The sequence below is a fragment of the Chanodichthys erythropterus genome, chromosome 11 (genome assembly GCF_024489055.1).
Source record: "Chanodichthys erythropterus isolate Z2021 chromosome 11, ASM2448905v1, whole genome shotgun sequence".
Taxonomy (NCBI): Eukaryota; Metazoa; Chordata; class Actinopteri; order Cypriniformes; family Xenocyprididae; genus Chanodichthys; species Chanodichthys erythropterus.
In genome coordinates, this window is record NC_090231.1 from 17,966,124 (window position 1) to 17,984,894 (window position 18,771).

The 18,771-nt window shown below is 36.5% G+C and overlaps 1 protein-coding gene across 6 annotated transcripts in view; it reads right to left on the minus strand.

Annotated features, from left to right (window-relative positions):
- Positions 1-18,224, minus strand: part of arap2 (ArfGAP with RhoGAP domain, ankyrin repeat and PH domain 2) — a 121,662-nt gene extending 103,438 nt beyond the window's left edge. For 5 of the 6 annotated variants that reach the window (XR_010896501.1, XR_010896503.1, XR_010896504.1 and 2 more), the window contains exon 1: positions 18,067-18,224. The gene's annotated coding sequence lies outside the window, so the exon portion shown is untranslated. The remainder of the gene's footprint in view (positions 1-18,066) is intronic. The other variant, XR_010896505.1, reaches the window with a different exon arrangement.
- Positions 18,225-18,771: the final 547 nt, after the last annotated feature.

Sequence of the window (18,771 nt, forward strand, 5' to 3'; positions counted from 1 at the left end):
CAATAAAGTCAGTTAGCCATTTCCAAAGCCCATATTTACAAAATATAGATTCTGGGAATCCATACTCTGGTCTCATGAGACCAAATCAATCATTTTGGATCTAACAGCATCCAAAATGTTGTGGTGTTGCTAGAGGAGGAGTACAGTGAGAAGTGCCTGTGGAGCCTTTGTTCAGTGGTAGTAAAGCTCTTATATAGGGATGTATGACTGCTGAATGTGTGAGGGAGTTGTGTTTTATCAATGCTGTCATGAATTCTCACAACACTGTGTAATGTAATACACAAACTTGAAACAGAAAATGTTACCCTTTCCTCATTCCCTGCATTGTTGGGAATTTTTTCAACATGAAAATTAAGATATGCATTCTCCCAAGGTGAAAAAACTTCTGTGGCATACTAAGTACTAGAATATTATACATTTGTGTAATTAAGTCTAGGGTGTACTGAACGGTTTTTCATTCAAAATCTGAGGGATTTTTCCTCTTTCTCAGCTTTACAGTTGTTTGATTATTAGCTACTCGATGTCATCATAGACAGCGGAAGATCAAATAAGCTGCATTCACAACAATGCACAGATCTCTTTTGAAATAGTAGCCTAAGATGTTTTTGTCCTGTCTGTTTAATTCTTTAAGACATCTAACTGACTGTTTACATTAATTTTGTGTCATAAAAGCATTTTGAGATGCAAGTAGGCTACAATTAAACTTAAACGGAGTCACACACAGCTTGCACGAGTGCCCTTCACAAAGTGCAAGTGAAAATTGAAAGCAGCCTTCTGTCAGTGAGTTTCATATTTTTAAAAATATAAGCCCACAGCACTCCAAACAACATAAATGATGCCTTCGTAGAGCATTTGTAAGGAAAATAGGCCTACCGGTGGGCGAGAACGGCAAGCTGAAAGCGCATTTCTCTCACAGCGCATATGTGCAATGATGAACCACGTACACTTATTTGTTGTTGTTTGATAAACAGCATAGCAAATAAAAAATTAACAGCCTTTTGAAAACATGTAAATGCTGACTGACTGTGTGACATCAGAAATGGAAAGTTGCACAGAGCTTGCATGTATACATGTTGTATACAATGAACAATAATCATAATTATGGCATATCAGTCAAAATATAGATACTAAATATAGATAAATATATACTCAAATCTAATACTGAGAAAAAGAATACTAATAAAAAATTAAATATATAGGTATAACAACATCTTGATAAGCAAACAGCCTATTATGTACTTTAGTTTAGTATTGTCATATGTTAATATATAGAGTCCAGTTGATGAATTTAATATGCCATCCTCAAATTTCATTGGCTACACAAATTCAGCTTTTGTAACTAACCATCAAATTACAGAAGTAAAATATTGTTACAGCAGACAGAAGTAGATCGGATAGTGTCTGTATAATCAGATAACCAGCCGTCCACTGCCCAAACACTTTTGTCCAACTCTCAAAATATTTCCATTTTCTGCCATGTTATAAATAGTTTTGTATAATCACAGTATAAATGTATGAAGTTTGACAGGAACAAAGGCATGATGAATGAGCTGTCCACAGCGTTCTATTCATATAGCACATATCAAATGAACTCACTCTCAAAATTTGGTTTTCTCTCCTGTAATTTCCAGGTAGTCCCTTTGGTTATTTAAAGTGACTGTAATTTTCTTTCGTAATTAAATTATGCACAAGATAACTGCATTTTGTAAGGCAAAAAAGACTGAAAATCATATTTCACTGCTGTGTGAATGTACACATTTTGACTGTATGAGCTATGTACTGGTTTTTATTCCTTATTTTTCCTTATTTTTTAGCAAAAATATGAAAATGACCGATCGTTTCGCTAGATAAGACCCTATTCCTCGTCTGGTATCATTTAAATCCCTTTGAAGCTGCACTGAAACTGTCATTTTGACCTTCAACAGTGAAGTCCCATTGAAGTCCACTATAAGGAGAATAATCCTGGAATGTTTATCAAAAACCTTAATTTCTTTTCAACTGAAGAAAGAAGGACATGGACATCTTGGATGACATGGGCGTGAGTAAATTATCAGGAACATTTTATTTGAAAGAGAGCTAATCCTTTAAGATATTTTGCTTTTGCAACATTATTTACATGACAACTCAGTAAACTCCCCTGTGAAACACAAAGCAGCATTTCTTCAATACTGAAATTCAATTAACATTTTCACAAGCATCTGAAACAGTTCTTTCAGCCACTGCAGAGTAACTTTTTTAGTGACGTGAATATTAGTTAAACAGCATTTAAAGAGCTCTTTTAGTATGCCATAGTGTTCTCTGCTTCTCCTTTTCTCAACATCACTTCTTTTTTCAAAACTAACCACAGAGAGTATTTTAAACAAGTTTTTTTAATTGTTCCCATCTTCATTCTTTTTGTCAATACTGAAATATAACTGAACCTCAGCTCTGTTCTTTAATGATGTATTGCACAGTAAACCTGGATTAAAAACAGTATGATTATGATACATTACATTCATTGTATTTTTTAAAGGTAAGGTCATTTAAAAAATGCTGTTTGTTTCAGCATTCAACTGTAAGGCAGTCAAGTTTTCAAAATTTAAATACAGTGCACAGCATAAATGAGTATACCCCCTCTGAAACTTATGAAAGTCAGCAATTACTCAATTACTTAGAAGACATGTTAGGGTTCATATAATGTTCCAGCATGTCTGTGTTTCTGGTGTAAGTCAACAGGTAAGTATGTTGAACCAAAACATTTAAAGAGAAGTAATTTCTTGACCATTAGAAGTGTTATATAGCCCACAGAATCATTCTCAGACTTAATGCTGACAACAATGGAACCGGGAGAGAACTGTCAGGAGACTTATTTCTTAGCACAAAAGAGGACAGTGGTACAAGAGGATTACCAAATCATTGTTTTAAGTGTGAAAACGTAGCAAAAGTAACACAGAAATTCAAAAACAATGGACTTGTGACAAGGCCCCTGAAATAATCAGGCTTTCATTTTAAGCTTTCATTTAGTGGTGAGGGATTTTTTTGCTAGACAAAGAGCAGGAAAAATACCAAGCGAGTGTCTCAGAGCCAGTAAAAGCTATGAAAAGAGTGACTGTTTATCTCACAGAGTAAGATGCAGCCTGCAAAAATTACATGCATGGCTGTTGTTCTCACCAGAACTACCCACTGTAGCCAAAGCACAATAAAGTCAGTTAGCAATTTCCAAAGCCCATATTTACAAAATATAGATTCTGGGAATCCATACTCTGGTCTCATGAGACCAAATCAATCATTTTGGATCTAACAGCATCCAAAATGTTATGGTGTTGCTAGAGGAGGAGTACAGTGAGAAGTGCCTGGTTCCCACAGTAAAGTTCAGTGGTAGTAAAGCTCTTATATAGGGATGTATGAGTGCTGAATGTGTGAGGGAGTTTAAAACATTTTAAATTTGCCATCTTTCCATGAATTGTATTAGTGATCATAAAGAAAATACATCTTTTGTATTTGTTCAGAGGGGGTGTACTCATTTATGCTGTGCACTGTAATATTATATTATTCGTATTTGACAACTTACAACTCCCACCTTATAGTTGGATGCATAAACAGACACTGTAGTTTATTTTTTGTGTGGTATTTTGGTTAAGCACAAGTTTACAAATAAACTTTATAAAATAAATTTACAAATCTCACCATCATTGAGTCTGCCTGTGATTACATGAAGAAACAGAAAAAACTGAGAGAAACTAAATCCAGAAGAACTGTGGCCATGTCTCCAAGGCGCTTGAAGAAACCAACCTGCAAAGCTACAGTACTGTGATAAGTTTTAGGCACTTATGTAAAAAAGCTGTAAAGTGAGGATGCTTTCAAAAATAATGTAATCAAAAATATATATTATTTATCAATTAACCTGTATTTACTAAAACAAATCAATATTTGGTCTGACCACCCTTTGCGTTTAAAACAGCTTTTGTCCAGATACACTTATATTTTTTTTCAGGTAGCTTTGCAGGTAGATTTCTTTAAGCGTCTTTGAGACATGGCCATAGTTCTTCTGGATTTAGTCTGTCTCATTTTTTTCTGTTTCTTCATGTAATCACAGACAGACTCGATGATGGTGAGATCAGATCTCGGTGTGGAGCACCGGCTGTTGTCAGACTCCTTGTGCATTCAAAAATCTCACAGGATTATTACAATTAAATGGCAAAAGGAATGTTTGGAAATGTAAACTGATATTTCCTACTGACCCACTACAGCAAAATATATACTGTAAATAATTGTCTTAAAACCATTTGTTTGTTGTTGTTTGTGAATAAAAGCCTAAATTCAATCTTTTCATCATATAAAGCAATCAAGTCTCTTCAGAAAATTTGGACTAAACCACTCAATTCATATGGATTATTTTGACAATCTCTTTATGAACTTTTTGAAGCGTCAAAGTGGTAGTTGTGTAGCTGTCTATGGAGGGACAGAAAGCTCTCAGATTTCATCAAAAAGATCTTCATTTGTTTTCTGAAGATGAACGAAAGTATTGTGGGTTTGGAACAACACAAGGGTGAGTAATTAATGACAGAATTTTCACTTTTGCTTGCTCCTTAAAGGTTTAGTTCACCCAAAAGTATTTTCAGTGACCTTTTAAAGGGGTACTTCGCTGGCAAAATGGGCTTTCAATAATAATAATAAAACATGGATGCTTATACAACAGAAACATGAAAAAAAATGTTGAAATTGGTGCTACCTGACCAGAGAAAACAACAACAAAAAAAGTCTTCCTTTGTGCCAAATAGGTAGGAAAGCATCAACATCCATAATGCACTGGGCATGTTGACATTCCAAAGCCACTCCCACAGTCTGCTATAAATACGCTTAACGGAGTCAAATACCTTGATTTACTAGGAAATACTTCTTAGCAAACTTTTTGTCATAATGGTTTTAACTTGAATTGTTCCTGGGTACAAGAATTCAAAGAATAACCTTTAATGGGAGTGAGTTACTTTAATTTCCCAGTTGTTAGTCTGGCACGTTATAGGCAGTGGCTAAAGGCTGCAAAGAATTGTAAATACAGTGAGAAAATTTCAAACTGGATGACCATGAACACTGTTTTAAGCCAAATGGGGGGGAAAAACTGAAAGACACTGCCATTCTGTCAGATCCACCTGAAGCAAAACACTGTCATATACAGGTATGAAAACTGTTACCAATGCCATAGTGTTTCATTTTTACCATAATGCTGTTTAAAAAGAGTAGAAAGAGTAATTTTGCCATTTTCAGTGATAAACCTACCCTTACAATAACTGTTCCATTAACAACCCTCTGTTAACCAGACTGTCTGTGGTTTTCACAAAACCCCTGGAGCTGTCAAAAGTTTGGCTGACAAATAAATGTGAATTTGAAATGTGTTTTGAAATGTGTTTTGAAATTGGCCCATATAGATATAGTTGAAAAGTTATTTTGTTTTTTTTGGTGCAAAAAAAGTATTCTTGTCGCTTTATAATATTAAGATAGAACCACTGAACTCACATTAACTATTTCAAATATGTTTTTAGTACTTTTATGGACCTTGATAGTTTGAATGGCTTTGCTCTCAATAGAGGCCTCACTGAGCCATCGGATTTCATCAACAATGTCTTAATTGGTGTTCAGAAGATGAACGAAGGTCTTACAGGTGTAGAACGACATGAGGGTGAGTAATAAATGACATTATTTGCATTTTTGGGTAAACTAACCCTTTAAAGCAAAACAGAAAATTATAGTCATGAATATGCATGTATGTCACCCAATGCACACAAAAAAAGGCCTAATTAAAATTATATATATATATATATATATATATATATATATATATATATATATATATATATATATATATATATATATATATATATATATATATATATATATATATATATATATACACAGTGGGTACGGAAAGTATTCAGACCCCCTTTAATTTTTCACTCTGTTATATTGCAGCCATTTGCTAAAATCATTTAAGTTCATTTTTTTCCTCAGTAATGTACACACAGCACCCCATATTGACAGATAAACACAGAATTGTTGACATTTTTGCAGATTTATTAAAAAAGAAAAACTGAAATATCACATGGTCCTAGGTATTCAGACCCTTTGCTGTGACACTCATATATTTAACTCAGGTGCTGTTCATTTCTTCTGATCATCCTTGAGATGGTTCTACACCTTCATTTGAGTCCAGCTGTGTTTGATTATACTGATTGGGCTTGATTAGGAAAGCCACACACCTGTCTATATAAGACCTTACAGCTCACAGTGCATGTCAGAGCAAATGAGAATCATGAGGTCAAAGGAACTGCCTGAAGAGCTCAGAGACAGAATTGTGGCAAGGCACAGATCTGGCCAAGGTTACAAAAAAAATTCTGCTGCACTTAAAAGGGCTCTATGTAAGATTTTTACTTTAATAAAGCATAAAAATACCCCAATATGTTTGCAGATAATTAGGAAACATGCTAAGTTCACCTACTTGTTTCTCAGAAAAACAATGCTACAGCCAGATATTCTACTGTGAAATGTGTGTTCCGTGTCGGAATGTCTGTTTTTGTTTTGGTCTGTGTGAAACGGTGTGCTGCCAGTTTATCCAATAGTATTTCGACATCACAGGTTGCCAGTTGGCGGAAAACACCACGTATTGCAGCCATGGAAACCAGCAAACATACTGGGTCAGAGAATCACAGATTCTGCCTGACCTAAAAAGCCTCTGCAACCATCTAAAAATCTATGAACAACAGCATATTAAAACAGATAAATCAACTCATCAGCTTACAGTGTGTAAGTCTCCTAGCTTTCATTGTGAATTGCGCTCCCTACTGTAGCTGGCAACCACGTCTTTGAACGAGGGGGCGGGCCAAACAATATTTTGAATTTGGACTGCAGTACCTATTTTGAACACTGGGTATCATTACTACATAGAGCTCATTTAAGGTTCCTAAGAACACAGTGGCCTCCATAATCCTTAAATGGAAGACGTTTGGGATGACCAGAACCCTACCTAGAGCTGGCCGTCCAGCCAAACTGAGCTATCGGGGGAGAAGAGCCTTGGTGAGACAGGTAGAGAAGAACCCAAAGATCACTGTGGCTGAGCTCCAGAGATGCAGTCGGGAGATGAGAGAAAGTTGTAGAAAGTCAACCATCACTGTAGCCCTCCACCAGTCTGGCCTTTATGGCAGAGTGCTCCGATGGAAGCCTCTCCTCAGTGCAAGACACATGAAAGCCCACATGGAGTTTGCTGAAAAACACCTGAAGGACTCCAAGATGGTGAGAAATAAGATTCTCTGGTCTGATGAGACCAAGATAGAACTTTTTGGCCTTAATTCTAAGTGGCATGTGTGGAGAAAACCAGGCACTGCTCATCACCTGTCCAATACAGTCCCGACAGTAAAGCATGGTGGTGGCAGCATCATGCTGTGGGGGTGTTTTTCAGCTGCAGGGACAGGACGACTGGTTGTAGTACAGTGTAGTACAGGGATATCCTGGACGAAAACCTTCTCCAGAGTGCTCAGGACCTCAGACTGGGCGAAGGTTTACCTTCCAACAAGACAATGACCCTAAGCACACAGCTAAAATAATGAAGGAGTGGCTTCACAACAACTCCGTGACTGTTCTTGAATGGCCCAGCCGGAGCCCTGACTTAAACCCAATTGAGCATCTCTGGAGAGACCTAAAAATGGCTGTACACCAATGTTTACCATCCAACCTGACAGAACTGGAGAGGATCTGCAAGGAGGAATGGCAGAGGGTGTGAAAAACTTGTTGCATCTTTCCCAAAAAAAGGGTTCTTCTAATAAATACTGAGCAAAGGGTCTGAATACTTAGGACCATGTGATATTTCAGTTTTTCTTTTTTAATAAATCTGCAAAAATGTCAACAATTCTGTGTTTTTCTGTCAATATGGGGTGCTGTGTGTACAGGAAAAAAATGAACTTAAATGATTTTAGCAAATGGCTGCAATATAACAGAGTGAAAAATTTAAGGGGGTCTCAATACTTTCCATACCCACTAGGAACAAATAGATTGAAACACTGTTTTTTAGTTGTTGTTTTTGTTTTGTTTTGTTTTGTTTTGTTTTGTTTTGTTTTATTTTATTTTTTTTAGTTGGGATATATAGCACCAAAAAGAAAAGCCAAAAAAGTAATAAAATGGAAATTATAATCCACTACTGGGTAACACTTTACAATAAAAGGTTCATTAATTAACATTAGATAATGTATTAACTAACATGAACTAACCATGAGCAATACATTTGTTACTGTATTTTGTTAGTCTTTGTTAACATTAGTTAATAAAAATTAGTGGTGGGCCGTTATCAGCGTTAACGTGCTGCGTTAACGTGAGACTTTTATCGGGCGATAAAAAAAATATCGCCGTTAATCTATTCTCAAAGTTGGGTTGGAGGCTGGGTCTATACTACGCAAGCTATGATGACTTTCACCTTGATATTTTAGCGCGGATGTATACATAGCCGAATTGACCCTTCACAGAGACCCGCCCCCCTTAGTTATTGTTGCTTTGTCACGCCACACACAGTGACAAATGCATCACAGAGCAAAGAGGACACTGACAGCACGTCAACAGAAAAGACAGAGCAGGTTACTTATGATATTAAACAAAGTCCCAGCTTTAAGTTTAGTTTTTTAAGAAATTCAAACAATAAAAACTGTTTTGTGGCTCTTTAATATGTTGTGACCATGGTCGTGACAGATTGCTGTAGCGCCTCAGCTCAAGAGGCTCGTAAACCGATCATCTCTTACTGCGAGTCCATTAATAGCATCAAATAAACATGAATGAACATGAGAATGACTGTTGTTTCAAATGCAGAAAGATGTCAATATACACAATTTTTTCAGGTTTAACTCCACCGAGGTTAATCTTCTAACTCCTGACTGCTTTGTCGGACAAAATGGCGGATTACTTTTAGTCATTATTTGGGTAGCACACATATTCTGAATGTTTTCGGCAGAATTCAAATGACCCATTTTAATCTAGATTAATCTAGATTAATTCCAAGATTACAGTGAGATTAATCTAGATTAAAAAAATTAATCTATGCCCACCACTAATAAAAATACAGCAGTTGTTGTTTGTTCACGTTACTTGACAGTGCATAAACGAATTTTAACAACTCTTGATTTTAATAATGTAAAATTAGTAAATGTTTAAATTAACATTAACAGAGATTAACAAATGCTGTTCCTTATTAGTTCATGTTAACTAATGTAGTTAGCTAATGTTAACTAATTTACCTTATTGTTACCCATTACTGCAATACACTTATCCACTGGATTAGGTTACTAAATATATTTTACTAAATACAACCAATCTGTACCAGAAGATTTATTAAAAGTAATTCTAGTAGCCACGCTGCAAGGTATTGTTCACTAAACATAAAAGGCTGCTTTTGTTCAGATCAATTTAAGCTTTAAACAAATCAGGTTTTTCAGATCTGAAAATATGTGTCTGGGTAACTGGCTAAAGATCACGTCTTTGGCACAAACCACTGCTTTCACAGCCTCTAAACCTGCACTGACATGTATTAGTGTTTTACCAGTTCAGACATGGGCACATATATTTCTTGAATTACGCAGCAGCATAGCATATCCCACTAATGCAGCAATTCACTTGTTTCCACCCTGAAATGAGTTGCAGATGTGCCCTGTTACAGATACAGTCACAGACAACAGGTCATATGCAAATGATAAAATCTAACCATATAGCTGGGCATCGTTATTGCAAGAATTTTTTTAAGGAAGGAGAAATATTTTCAACATCTGTTGTACTGGCTACAAATTCATCTGTCACTTAGTAGAAGCAGGCAAATAATTCAGATGCCAACAGGTTGCATCTCATCCCTCAAAAAAACATGAAAAAAAACTATCCAAAGGTAAAAGAACATTAGAATCAGGCTACATTTAATACAGTTTAATTCGCAGGAAGGATAAACATGGTTTGTGTTTTGTGCAATTAATTATTGTCTGATGAAAGCTTGAATCCATCAAAACTCAAGACATTTAAAAGGATTAATCACTTTAAAATAAAAATTACCAAAAGCTTTACTCACCATCAAGTCATCCTAGATGTGTATGATTTTCTTCTTTCTGATGAACACTGATAGAAATATTAAGGTCCCATGGCATGAAAATTTCACTTTATGAGTTTTTTTAACATTAATATGAGTTCCCCTAGCCTGCATATGGTCCCCCACTGGCTAGAAAAGGCAATGGGTGTAAACCGAGCCCTGGGTAAATTGAGAAAAAAATGAAAGCTCAGACGGCCCAATCTGGAATCTTCCCTATATGTCGTCATACGGGGAAAGGTTACCTCCCCTTTCTCTGCTTTGCCCGCCCATGAGAAAATGAGCTACTACCGTGAGATTCGAGCGCAAATTTTTTTTTCCTTAAGAGACATCATGCCTTGTAAACGAGCGAAGCCGTTGCTCAGTGTTTTGATGTACAAATGAACACTTTTATTAATTTTATTTAATTTCAGTTCATTCACAGTGTTGCCAAGTCCGCTTATTATAAGCGACTTTGGGCTTGTTTTTCTGTAAAGTCGCTTACAAATATTGGTAGTCGCGTGTCACGTTTTTTCAGGCTTGTTTCTAAAGTGTAATTGCTTATTTGGGCTTGATCCCAGCTCCATAATAAGCTGTCAAGCAGATATTTTCTATATGTTATTTAAATGTAGGAGTTTGTCTAGCCTGTTCTCTCTGTCCTCCCCTTTCCCCATACACACAGGAGTTTTTCCCCACCCACATCCTGCTTCTAATTGGCCCTTCGCAAAGACCCGCCCCCCTTAGTTACTGTTGCTTTGTCCGACAAGCCGTGGCGCTGTCACACCAAACGCAGTGAAAAAATACATCGTGGAGCAAAGAGGATACTGACAACACGTCGACAGACGAGACAGAGCAGGTTACTTATGATATTAAACAAAGTCCCAGCTTTCAGACGGTGTAGTTATTAAAGAAATTCAAACAATAAAACCCGTTTTGTGGCTCTTTAATTGTGACCATGGTCGTGACGGATTGCTAGCGCCTCAGCTCAAGAGGCTCATAAACCGATCATCTCTTCCTACTAGTCCATTTATAGCGTCAAATAAACATGAGTGAACATGAGAATTGAATGTTGTTTCAAACGCGGAAAGATTTAGATCGCTTGTCAATCAATCTCCCGGCGAAGGGTCAATTGGCTCTGACCCAGATGGCAACGAGTACTAGCCAATCAGAGGCAGAGCAGGGCAATCTGTTTTGTTTTTTTCTGGTTAGGAAAACGTCGTCAGTGAGTGACGTAAACTTTAAATGAATGCGCGCGAGTTGCGACTGATGGTGACTGACTGGACTGTAGAAGAGTTTTTTGAAGGAACAATGCCTGGGACAATGTGGGCGAAATACAGGAAGAAGTTTTCTAATGTTTCTAATGTTAAATAATGTTAAAAGGTGGTTAAAAGGTGGTTTAACTCCCTCTTGTGGTCATTGTCCTGAAGCTCAGGGGGGAGAAAATAAATAAACTGTACCATGTGTGCAGTTTCGTAAAACTGCGCACAGTTTACCAATCTGTCTACATGGATGTAAATTGACAATCTGTACCCACAGTTTAAAATCTGTCCCCACGGATTGTAAAACCGTGCACAGAGTTTATTTATTTTTCTCTTACCGGAACCTAGGGGGGCTCTGTAGAAAAAGTCGCCTGTTTTGGGCTTGTTTTCACAGGCCTGGTTGCTTATTTGTCTCTCGACTCGATCACTGCATAAACAAAGTTCACACAGCTAATATAACCCTCAAAATGGATCTTCACAAATTGTTCATCATGCAGCATGTCTAATCTCATAAGTATGGTATTTATTTGGATGTTTACATTTGATTCTGAAATGAGTTTAATAGTGCTCCATGGCTAAAGCTAACATTACACACTGTTGGATAGATTTATAAAGAATGAAGTTGTGTTTATGCATTATACAGACTGCAAGTGTTTAATAATGAAAATAGTGACGACTCTTGTCTCCGTGAATACAGTAATAAACGATGGTAACTTTAACCTCATTTAACATTACCAACATACTAACGAAACATTTAGAAAGACAATTTACAAATATCACTAAAAATATCATGTTATCATGGATCATGTCAGTTATTATCGCTCCATCTTCCATTTTTCGCTGTTGTCCTTGCTTGCTTACCTAGTCTGATGATTCAGCTGTGCACATTCAGACGTTCTGCCCTTGTCTAATGGCTTGATCATGGGCTGGCATATGCAAATATTGGGGGCATACATATTAATGATCCCGACTGTTCCGTAACAGTTGGTGTTATGTTGAGATTTGCCTGTTCTTTTGAGGTCTTTTAAACAAATAAGATTTATATAAGAAGGAGGTCTGAGACTGAATGGAGTTTGAGACTCACTGTATGTCATTTCCATGTACTGAACTCTTGTTATTCAACTATGCCGAGGTAAATTCAATTTTCAATTCGATGGCACCTTTAAGATTTATGAAATATAAAATATGTAAACAAATAAATGATGTTGGCATGGTAGCACATTTTCCACAACAGCACCTATCCGAAAAGGTATTTGTAATAATGGCAGAGGTCTGACTAATTTAGTTGCGCTGGTTAAAGTATATATATAAAATATATATATGATAGCAAATCAGAGCAACATGAAGAGCCAACAATGTAGGCTAGCATTAGCTACATGATTATAACTGTAACAGCATACATAAACCAACTAAAGTAACATATCCAGACACAATGTTTTAAACTAACCATTCGGAGACATCCTGCTGTAGACGCTGAGTTGCAACTTCATCTGGTGCTTCTCCATCCGGATAAGATTCTGGGTCAAACTGAAAAGCTTGAACGGCTGCGTGTCTACAAGCCACTGCGATACATCCACTGTCAACATTAGCACATGGTACCGTAGCCGCGAACTGGTTAAGGCCACACCCACCCTCCACCTTGCCCCGCCTCTCTCCTCCTCATTAGCATTTAAAGCTACAGACACAGAAATGGCACGTCCTGAGGAAAGCTCATTGTGGGACTTGCTTGTAGTGGCTGAAATTCTGCACCAAGGCTGAATTTCGGGAAAGAGACTTCAGATACAGTACTAGGGACCACTTAGGCCTATATAAAAGCATCCAAAAAGTAGCATGTCATGGGACCTTTAATAAATATCCTGACGCATCCAAGCTTTATAATGGCAGTAAGCATTACAAAAGAGTATGAGCTGAAGAAATTGCTTCCATCCACATTCATAAACGTTCTCCACACAGCTCTGGGGGTTAATAAAGACCTTCTGCGAAACAGCAGTTACGCTTTCTTCGTACGTTGAATAGGGAAGGCAGTCTGGAAGAGGAAGCTAGATATTTTACTTCATAACTTGCAGGGCTCAACGCTAAGGATTTTTTCTACTGTCCCGGTCGGGCCAGTGGTTCAAATTTTTACTTGCCCCGTCAAAATTTTCACTGGCCCCACAACAAAAAATTAACAAAAGAAAAAGACAAGAAAATGGGCCTATAAAATGAGCATAGTTATTGGTTTCTTTGTCTTTGTTACATTTAACCTCAGTAAATAGGGTTATGACACCAAAAGCTACTAGATTAACTCACTTAAATTTTAAATATTATTAGACAAATAAACAGTAAGTAATAAAATAGTAACAAATAATCAAATTACAAGTAATAGCACAAATAAATACAACAGAACAAACCTATAAATGAAAAAAAAAATGGTGCTTTGCAAGTTTTTCATGTAGGTTTAAACAGGAGATTTTCAGGTACAGAAATTTAAATCTAAATGTATAACTACATAACTATAGAATAGATTAAACTTTATTAATCAGTTAATCAGTCAAGAGCAGTTACAGATGCATAAAAATGTTTTTAATGTTGTAAATATAAAACATTAAATAAAAGTTATTTTAAATTTTTTTTTTTTTTTTTTAAATGAAGACACTTTAAATGTGAAATTAAACCCGCCACTAGGTGGCAGCGAATCACTGTTAATGAGCGAGTCATTGAGATTCAACCGATTCATTCAAGCGGCTGATTCATTCAGGAAGTGTTGCTCAGAGATGCAAAACAATTCTGTGGACTTTGGAACTATTTTCATTGGCGAAATACAGTGAAACAGACAATTTGGTGTCTAAAATGTAAGTCACTTGATATTAAGTTCTTGTTCATTAAACTGTACGCTGAATAAGATCAATATCACATTTGTAATTATCCTAATATTTGGACGAAAACAGCGCTCTTTGTGTAATATTGGTTAACTATATTAAATTATATAAATATGAAATATATACAGGGTCATTATTGCCCCTTATCTTGAATTCTGGGGCATTCTAAAGGCATTTTAATAGACTAAATCACGCAGTGAAAGAGCACACTTTAATATGCACGTGCACTAGTTTAACCTACTAGACAACATCATGTAGTGCATGTGTGCACTCATTTGGGTGTGTTTTTGTAAAGTGAGGGACATACTCGATAACATCAGATCGTTAAATCAACAATTACGATATCATAGACGATATATAACGCACACCCTACAGCACTGGCCCGATCGGGCAAGTGACCGTTCCGTCTACTGTCCCGAGCGTCGTTCACACTGGCCCCGGGCCATCGGGCAGTCCTTATTGTCGAGCCCTGACTTGTTAAATATGGATATTTTTTTAACGCATCGTTTCACTTCAGAAGGCCTTTATTAACCCCCCAGAGCCGTGTGGAGAACGTTTATGATGGATAGATGTGAATGGAAGCACTTTCTTCAGCTCGTACTCATGACCCCTGCCACTGCCATTATAAAGTTTGGATGCGTCAGGATATTCATTAAAGGGTGAGTAAAGCTTGGGCTAATTTTCATTTGAAAGTGAACTAATCCTTTAAAAACCAACACCCAAACACAACTCAAATGTTGTGAAAACAAAATGTTGAAAATTAAAGCATTGATGTCTTCAAAGAATCACAACAAATCAAAACTCTAAATTGCACTTGCTCTGATTTATGCATTCAGAAAATTATCAATTTCTTCAGGAATGTTATTATGCATATTTTTGGGCCTAAGCACTTCATAGCAATATAATAATTCAAAATTTGTTTTTACAGGCAGTCTACGTTTGGTTCAGCAAACAAAACCAACAGAGACAACAAAAAGTTATGCTTCTTGAAAGCTCAAAACCAAGAATGCAAAAGCATTTTAAGTTCATTCTACAAGTACAAACAGGTTCAACCAATTGCTCATCATTATGAGTAGGGAATATTAATCTGAATGCACTGGAACACCCAACATGCTTCACAAAATAAAAAGAAGGCTAAACTTTCAACTTTCTTTTTTACTTTTCCTAAACATAGCATATTATTTATGTGGAGAAATGTCCCTCTTTCACCTGCAAAAATGCTGCAGTACTAGTCTTCATAACAAGCACAAGCATGTAGGCCCGTGCCAGAGTGTAAATGCAAAGTGATTACAGTAAGAGGAATGTACACAAAGAATTTGCTTAAAGGAACAGTTCACCCAAAAATCTCTTTTTAATAATGCTGGGTAAACACTGCACGCTGTTCTTCTCACACTGCATGACTGTCTGAGTATACTATTTAGTTGCTGTTGTCTGCACAATAGATCAGTGACAGGCGGTCACACATTACACAACATTTCAATAGGAAGAATCGCCAACAACTTTGTCTGGTCTACAGATTGCGTTTCACAAACAATCACACGCCAGAAGCGATACAGGAAATAATGTAATGCATGAGACAGTTGGATTTCTTCCTGTTAAAATCATAGCCCACAAGAAGCTTGTAATCCAAGCTGTCTGTGTGGAAAAGTTAAGTTTTGTTGCAGATCTATGACTCCTCCCCCTGAACTTTTCCTTGCCCTGTATCTTGCTCTCTAATTGGCTGTAGGTCGTCACTGATGTACACCAGACTATCGCTGATGTAATTTCCAATCAAAACTAATTTCACATTGCTGGACCTCCAGTTGCAGACAGGTTTAGATATTTGGCATGCTGTCAGTATGCTGCATACTATGGAAGCTTGTTTCAGACACTAAATAAAAAATAAAAAGGTAATTGTGACTTTTTATCTCAGAATTCTGACCTTTTCTCACAATTTTGCGAGTTTACATTCTGTAAATTCTGAAAATAAGAAGTCAGAATTACAGGATATAAACTTGCAATTGCGAGAAATAAATCAGAATTGCAAGATATAAACTCAAAATTCTGACTTTTTTTCCTAAACTCGCAAGTAATTTTTTTTTTCGCGTGCCTCTGACTTTTTTGCGAATTTCAATTGCGAGTTATAAAGTGACTTTTTTTCTCAGAATTGTGATTTTTATATCTCACAATTCAGACTTCATAACTCACAATTCTGACGTTATAACTCACAATTGCATGTTATAAAGTCTGAATTGCAAGATAAACTCACAGTTCTGAGGAAAAAAGTCAGAATTGCAAGTTTATGTCACAATTTTGAGAAAAAAAGTCAGAATTGTGAGATAAAAAGTGGCAATTACCTTTTATATTTTTTATTTAGTGGTGGAAACAAGCGTCCATAGCATACAGCTGTCCATGATATTTAGCATGTAATATTTAATGTAACACATTAACAAGCATCAATTTGCCTCTGATTTCAGGCATTTGTCAGCGATTTCCTCAAAACTGTCGGTGAGTGAAAATCATGGCTAAAGTCCTACTGGGAAGTTCATATTTACAAGTTGGAAAGTCGTGTTTACGATGTCAGGTGCGTTCAAGTCACTTTCGTTAGAACAAAATGGTGGTGTACATTCTCTTACACAAAAATACTGCAAAGTTTTTAAACCCTACTTCTAGAAAATGATGAACAAAGAATGTGCATCCGGTGTGTTTTGCTTTTTAATGGTTTTAATTACTTTACGAAGCAACTGTAAACTTTATCATTACATGTCATATTACAATACTATTATATTTTGTGCAGGGAATTAGATTATTCTTTTGTAAATAAAAAAGCTTGACAATGCCACTACTAAATACCTATAAATAGTGTGGTATTCTACCACGTTTCTCGCTGATGCTCCCAATAAGCTTGAGCTCAACATGACTTGAACGCACCATGAAAATCACACAGTGTGTACCTGGCATTACTCAACTTCATGTTATTCCACAACTTTTGTGAAACACAAAAAAGGATGTTAGGCAGAACGACAGTCTATGAAAGTAAAAGGGGGGGTATGTAATTCCGCCAAACATCTCCTTTTCTGTTCCTCAGTATAAAGTATTACAGGTTTTGGAACATTATGAGGTAATGTGATTCCAGAAGTTTCCTTTTTGGTGAACATTTTTGTATCGCTTACATTGCTGTCTCCATTTTACACTTACTGTACACTGAGTCATGCATACCAGGAATTTCTCTCTCATAAATATCCAACACTAAAGAGCAAAGTCCAACTTTTAGAAACACATTCTTTGCCATGTTTTACGGTGTAAATGTATGTGTGTGTATATATATATATATATATATATATATATATATATATATATATATATACATATATATACATATATATACATATATATATATATATACATATATATACATATATACATATATACATACACACACACACACACAACTTAAGTATGACACATAAGTTTATTTATGTAAAATACATGTAAGCCTTCAGTTCTAACTTGGCTAAAACAACATCCAAAATCTCCTTCTGATAACAAGACAAATGCTATCATTAACGTACAAACTATTTAGGAAGCTAGAAGATACGTGAAAACTTGCACTTAGTGTAGGCTATGTATATTTCTTCAACTAGGCACTTATTTTGTTTTGATGGTAGTAAATGAGCGCAACATCAACAGGTTGAGGGAGTGTTTACACAAGGAGTGTATGAGCAAAACACACTACAAAACTAAAGTTTGTAACCCAGTTTACAAAGGCTAACAAGATTTGTGAACATTTAAATACAATAACACAATTTCATAACGAAATGAACAAAAGTGACGCGCTAAAAGTGACGCGCTGAAAGCGAAATCTCTCAAGAGTTGTTAGGGGAAATTAAGCAGGTATTTTCTAGAAACATACCTCAAACAGTGAGCAGCCTCCTTGTTGTCAAACTGGCGCTGTTACTTTCTGACGAGAAGTTGTCACTATCTGCATGGTTTGAAAGCCGTAGTTTCTTCCCATCAAGCAGCCGTTCCGGATTTCGAGTCTAGGCGCGCGGCTCTCCACGCCTACCTGCGCCAGGCCATGCTGACGCGGCTAGTGCCCAACCAACCGCGCCTGAATACAACACCACAATAAACACGTGGGACACACGCCCAGATCATCAGGTATATTAAATTACAATTTAAAAAAAAAATAATAATAAATAAATACGATTATGTTGAAATCAGTTTGAAATTGTCTCTTTCTTAGTCTTTGAATCACTAACACAGTCTCTCACTCTTTCTGCATGTTGCAGCTTGATGCGCCTCCAGCGACGGATTCTGCAGGAATACATTTCAGGTCAACCCAACCACAGAGCATACAGCTGCTGGGCTAAGTACATTTACAAATCTAATTGTTAGATTACTCTTTTCTTTTTTTTCTTTTCTTCTTTCTTTAGGGCCCATCAACTGTTTGGTTACAAACATTTTTTAAAAGATCTTCTTTTGTGTTCAATCCCTTTAAGTATGGTTAAAATCAGATACTCTACCCCCCCCAGCCCAGCCCAATTTTTGTGATGGCACGGACAGTGTGTGTACTGAAAACAGCCCATGCGAGAGTGAATTGAGTGCTTGAAAACAA